Source organism: Brachypodium distachyon, chromosome 2 (assembly GCF_000005505.3).
Source record: "Brachypodium distachyon strain Bd21 chromosome 2, Brachypodium_distachyon_v3.0, whole genome shotgun sequence".
NCBI classification, from domain to species: Eukaryota; Viridiplantae; Streptophyta; class Magnoliopsida; order Poales; family Poaceae; genus Brachypodium; species Brachypodium distachyon.
The window spans coordinates 31,187,988-31,193,851 of NC_016132.3; positions in this window are offsets into that span (position 1 = coordinate 31,187,988).

The following is a 5,864-nucleotide window of genomic DNA, read 5'->3' on the forward strand; positions in this document are numbered from 1 at the left end:
ACATGTCCTCCTTTGGCTCGGCCCACCCGTCATCCTTTTTGCTCGGCCCCAATGGTCAGCGTTTCCTCGGCCCACCTGTCATTAACGATGACCGCCCCACCTGTCAGGACACGCGTGCGTTGGCCCGCATGTAAGCTCAGTCGACTCGTTAAGCCCTGCCCGCTTGCACTTTCTCGTCGCAGCTCCACACGCTAGAAATGCCGCTCCGGCCTCACCTGCCAGCACTCCCCACGACCCACCCGTCGGAAGGAAACAGTCAAAGGGGCTTGACCGTTAGCAGGTGCTCCGTTAGGGCATTTGCGAGGAATCTCCAAAGGGGCAGGTATAGAAGCGCGCACAGTTATGAGGCCTGGGTATTGTTGAGTACAGCTAAGGAAGGAGGGACACAGAAACCCTTAAAACTAGTATCCGAGGTTTGGATGTCTGATCGAGCTCAAATATATTTTGTTTGTAGGTTTTACAAATATTTAAACAAAATTTTGGAACTCGTTTTGAAATCACATTTGAATTTAAATGGTTTTAAATTTCAAAAATCTAAATATGTCAAAATTTCTCAACATAAGTTGAAACTTTTACAATACCTTGATAAAAAAATTTAAACCCACCTTAAAATTTCATAAATTGTGGAGTTCGTTTGTGCGTTCAAATGATTAAAATCAAATTTGGACAGAGTAATAAAAAAAGAAAAAGATTAAAGAATTGCTCTGCCACATGGGACACACTGTTGACCGTCCGACCTTTGACCGAACTATTTCTCGGTTGGACCAGATCTTCCCTTCTGATGGCTGGGCCTACCTAATTTGCTTTCTTATTTTTTCCCTCTCTCTGCCGCCAGGTCCCACCCACGTCCTCTTCCTGTGCGCGTCCTCGCCCCGTCCTCTCCCTGCACCGTTGCCGTCCCGTCGCCGCCCCTCTTGCCGACATAGCCGGTGGGATCCGGACGTCCTCGATGCCCCATGCCCTCCTTCTTATCCATCTGCCCTTCTCTGCGACCTCGGTCCCTCTCTTTTCTCTCCCTCACTCCCCAAGTTCATATCTTCTGCTTCCCTCCCCAGAGCCTTGCCGCCTCCATCTCTGTCCCCGGTGAGCTTGGCTGTTCCCGACATTTCCTGGTCCCGTTGTTGCGCCTTGGGGAACCACAACGACATTGTCCTCGCCATAGTCTCCGTCTGCGTGAGCAGTTCCTCCCCTCGTCGGCGTCAGCCTCCTCATGGTGGCCCATGCAGGCCCGCGCATCATTCCTCCGCGTGATACCATGCTGGGTGCTAGCCCTCGCCACTCTCAGCCTTCACGTGACCGCATGCGCCTTGCGCTCTGGCTCTATATATGCCGCACTCCTCCTCATGGAAAGCCCTTGCGTTGCGACGCCGCTACGTGCCATGGTCAGGTCCGCACCTAGAATGTTCTCATGCTTTCAGTTCACTTTTATGCAAATGAGATCAAATTGAGCCGTGGGCTATGCTTTTATGCAAATATAAAATTTGTATAATTTTGTCTTTGTTCTTGGATATCATGTTCCTTTCTTTGGTAACTATTTTGTGTGTACACGTTTCTTTGAGGATACACATCATGTTGATTATTATCCACCTAGAAACTTATACACATGAGAAAGTTCATATCTTTTCTTGCTATCCTCTTTCCTTGTCGGTCACACATCTTATCTATTTAATTCTTTGGTGAGTTGGATAAGAATTTGATTTTTTGAGTGCTTAAATAATGAATTGCTTTACCTATTCATGCACTCATGTGTTTTTGATGTATTTTGGACCCATGCTTGCTTTGATGATCTCATTGATATCTTTATTACATATTGTCCAAAATATGTTCTTTGGATCTTGAATGCATGTTTTACATGTTTGATGCATTTCATCTTCTCATATTATCTTGTTGCATTCTTTGATCCTCAATATATTGTGAGACCCTCCAATTATTCATAATTGGATCTGTGCATTTGATTTTACTAATATTATGAGAATGCACAACTTAAGGGGGAACTCATATTATATTAACTTCTAGATTTCTTCATATCAATCTTCTTCTGCTTCCATTTTGGCATTTGATGCTAATGGGGGAGAAGTTTAGAGAGTTTATGGAGTTTAGATGGTTTCAGAAGAAGTCTTGTCATTCATGCATATCTATCTTGGATTTTGAAATCCTTGTTGCATGGATGACTTGTCGCACCAGTGGCACCCGGGGTACCACCGCTGCGCGACGCGCGGGCCCCTCTCCCGGGTTCCCGGGAAGGTCTCATCCCGGGGAGCGCCTATGAGCTCCCCGGCAAGCTACCAGCCCGAAAGGGCTAGTGGGGCTTCGGGGAATATTCCCGCTTGGGCACCTCCCGGGAAGTAGGTAACTTCCCGGGAGGGGGTTCCCAGGTGCGTTGGGCCCGGGTGCTTCCCGGGGTCGACTTGTGGGGACTGGGGGTTCCCGGGCGCGTGCCCCCGCCTCGGGCGTGGGGCCCAGTGGGCAGCGCCACGCGGGCGCGTGGCGGGCGCGGGACGCGCGGTCCCACCAAGGCGAGGAGCAAGGCACACGGCTCAGTAAACGAGCCGACCGACGGGTAGTTACCCGTCCGATCCAAGGAACAATGGTTGTCTAATCCTACCCTAGGGTCTTAGGCCCCTAGCAGCGGAGGTGGCACCCATGCACGCCACCAGCTCACCGGGGGGAGTTGCATGCCTCCCCGTTGGACACTTGTAGCTCATGCACCGTGGCACATGTGGCATCCCCTTGTGTATAAAAGGTGGACCCATGCCAACGGTCAAGGGGGTTGGTCAGGGAGCCAGTTAGTCAGCTAGACAGTCGTTCAGTTCCTCAAGTTCCCTTCGCTGGCTTGTTAGATCGAGGATCAGTTGGTTGCAGTAGACAGCCAGCAGAGAGCAGTAAGGAGTACTTAGGCATTGAGAGGAAGCCCGGGAACTCGCCCGGCAACTTGTAAACATTTGATCCGTAATCAACATCAGCTCAGATAGGCAGGACGTAGGGTTTTACACCTCCGGGTGGCCCGAACCTGGGTAAAAAACGTGCGTCCACCTGTTCCCGGACTAGCGCGCACCCTTAGCACTTTGTCTCACCGGCCCCGTAGGGCCTCATCGGCCGTGCCGGCGATCACCGGGTCTCCGCCCCAGACGCCCCTGCCGAACCTAAAAGGGGAACATGGCCGCACGCCCCCGGTGTCGGAGCACCGAGCGACGACATCTGGCGCGCCAGGTAGGGGGCACGGGAGTGGACAACACCGGAGATCGCTGGCAGCTGAAGTTTCCATCGGCGTCGGCTTCGTTCTTCTTCGCCGACGAGTCCAGTCACCATGCCCCCCAAGCGGGCTGGTGACTCCCGCATAGACCCGCGTGAGGCCCCAGCGACGCACACGCGGTCGCACGACGTGCGACCCGAGTCGGGGGCTCAAGAGAACCCCGAGCCCTCGAGGGTGCAGCAAACGCAGCTGCCTCCGCCGCCTCCTCGGCTGTCGACCGACAATCGGCCAAGGGGACCGGCTGCCCCCAGTGCCGGGGGCAGTCGGGCGAGCAAGCACGGCGTCACCCGGGCCAGCCAACGGGATGAGTCACGGCCCGAGGACGCCCCGCGGCAGCGGCACTAGGAGCACGCCGCGTCACGGGCAACCCCTGGGGGTTCGCACCCTGCACACACGTGCGCCATGGCCGAGGAAGGGCGCCTAGCGCCCGAGCTGGCAGCCCAGGCTGCCGCGAGCCCTGGCAAGGGCTCGTAGAAGAAGGGTTCCCGCAAGTGCAGCGGGAAGCAAGTCCTCGCTGCGGACTCGGGGAGCAGCGCCACGAGGAGTGCCGTGCCGCGCGAGCCCTGGCAACGACCCCGGAGCGGGTCCGAGGCCGGCTGGCGGTGGTGCCGGCAGGGGTGAACCGAAAGGGGAGCGCGGCCAGCCCCTCGGTGGGCGGGAACGCCCTCCTCGGGGGCGCGACAGGGCGCGCGCGGAGGAGGGGCGCAACAGGGCGCGTGCTGAGGAGCAGCGTGAGTCCGACTATACCGGCGGCGACGAGCCGGGCTTCCAGGAGCCTCGTGGCATCGCCTGCATCCATGGGGAAGCTTACGCACTCCCATCCCACGCCGCGGTGAAGCGCCTCACCCGCGACGTGTGCGCGCTGTTGCCGGATGCGGAGCCGTAACAGCCGCTGAGGTGGTCGCACGTGCCGATCACCTTCAGCGCTAAGGATCACCCAGCACGGCAGTTGGGTTCCGGGGTAATACCCTTCGTCGTCTCGCCGATCATTAGCAATATGACGGAGACCAAGGTGCTGGTGGACAACGGAGCGGGGCTTAACCTCCTATCCGCCAGGCTGGTGGAAAAGCTCCAGCTGCCGATGGAGCAGCTGAAGCCCACCGAACCGTTCCGGGGGGTGAACCCCGGGATCGTGCACCCGCTGGGACGCATCATGCTGCCGGTCACCTTCGGGTCCCGGGAAGCGTTCAGGACCGAGCACATAGTGTTCGACGTGGCGCATACCCCGTCGCCCTACAACGGGATCCTTGGTCGGCCGGTGCTGATCAAGTTCATGGCGGCTACGCATGGCGCCTATGGCGTGATGAACATGCCGTCCCTCTATGGAGTCCTCTCCATCCGGTGGGACCTCAAGGACGCGGCTTGGTGCGTTGGCGAGGTCGTCCGGGCCGCTGCCGCAGCTGACGCCGGCGACGAGGATGTTGTCGAGGACGACGGCTTGCCGGGTGATGCCCCGGCAACGAAGAAGGCCCGCACCACCCCGCAAGGGCTTACCAGGGGAGGCGCAGGCTTGAGCTCGCGCCCCGGCAAGGGGCAGGGGCTCCGGGAGGAGGCCGCCAAAGTGAAGAAGCTGCCCCTCCAAACCGTTACCGTCGGTGCGAACCTTGCCGCTGAATAGGAAAGCGCTCTCGTCACCTTCCTTCGGGATAACGCCGACGTGTTCGCCTGGCAACCGTCGGACCTTCCCGGAGTCCCCAGGGAGGTGATCGGCTCGTGGTGCGCCCGGATGCGCACCCCGTCAAGCAGAAGATCCGGCGGCAAGCACAACAGCGGAAAGATTTCATCAAGCAAGAGGTGGGCAAGCTTAGGGCTGCCGGGGCAATCAGAGAAGTTTTGTACCCCACTTGGCTGGCTAACCCTGTAGTAGTGCCTAAAGCAGGGAATAAGCTTCGCATGTGCGTAGATTTTACCGATCTTAATCGTGCATGCCCCAAGGATCTCTTCTCTGTACCCCGTATCGATCAGATAGTTGATTCACCACTGGTTGTGACTTGCTGAGTTTTCTGGATGCTTTCTCCGGCTACCATCAAATCAAGATGGCGGTCGAGGATGAGGAAAAGACAGCGTTTATCACCCCGGTTGGCTGCTATTGCTATACATGCATGCTTTTCGGTTTGAAGAACGCGGGCTCCACATTCCAGCGCGCCCTGCACGAATGTTTGGGGCCCTAGCTGGGCCGCAATGCGGAGGCCTACATGGACGACATCGTCATCAAATCGAAGCGTAGGGACTCACTGGTTGATGACCTGCGGGAGACGTTCGACAACCTCCGCAGGATCAAGCTCAAGCTGAACCCCGATAAGTGCACCTTCGGTGTCAACTCCGGGCAACTTCTGGGTTTCTTGGTTTCACACAGAGGGATACAGGCCAATCCGACCAAGATAGAAGCCATCGAGAAGATGGAGGCCCCCCGCAAGGTGAAAGATGTCCAGCGCCTCAACAGTTGTGTTGCCGCGCTGGGGCGTTTCATCTCCAGGCTGGGCGAGCGTGCCTTGCCTTTCTTCCGGGTAATGAAGAAGAAGGGTACAGTCGACTGGACTCCCGAGGCCGAGGCGGCGTTCCAGGAACTCAAGCAGTACCAGAGGTCGCCGCCCATCCTCGTCGCCCCCCA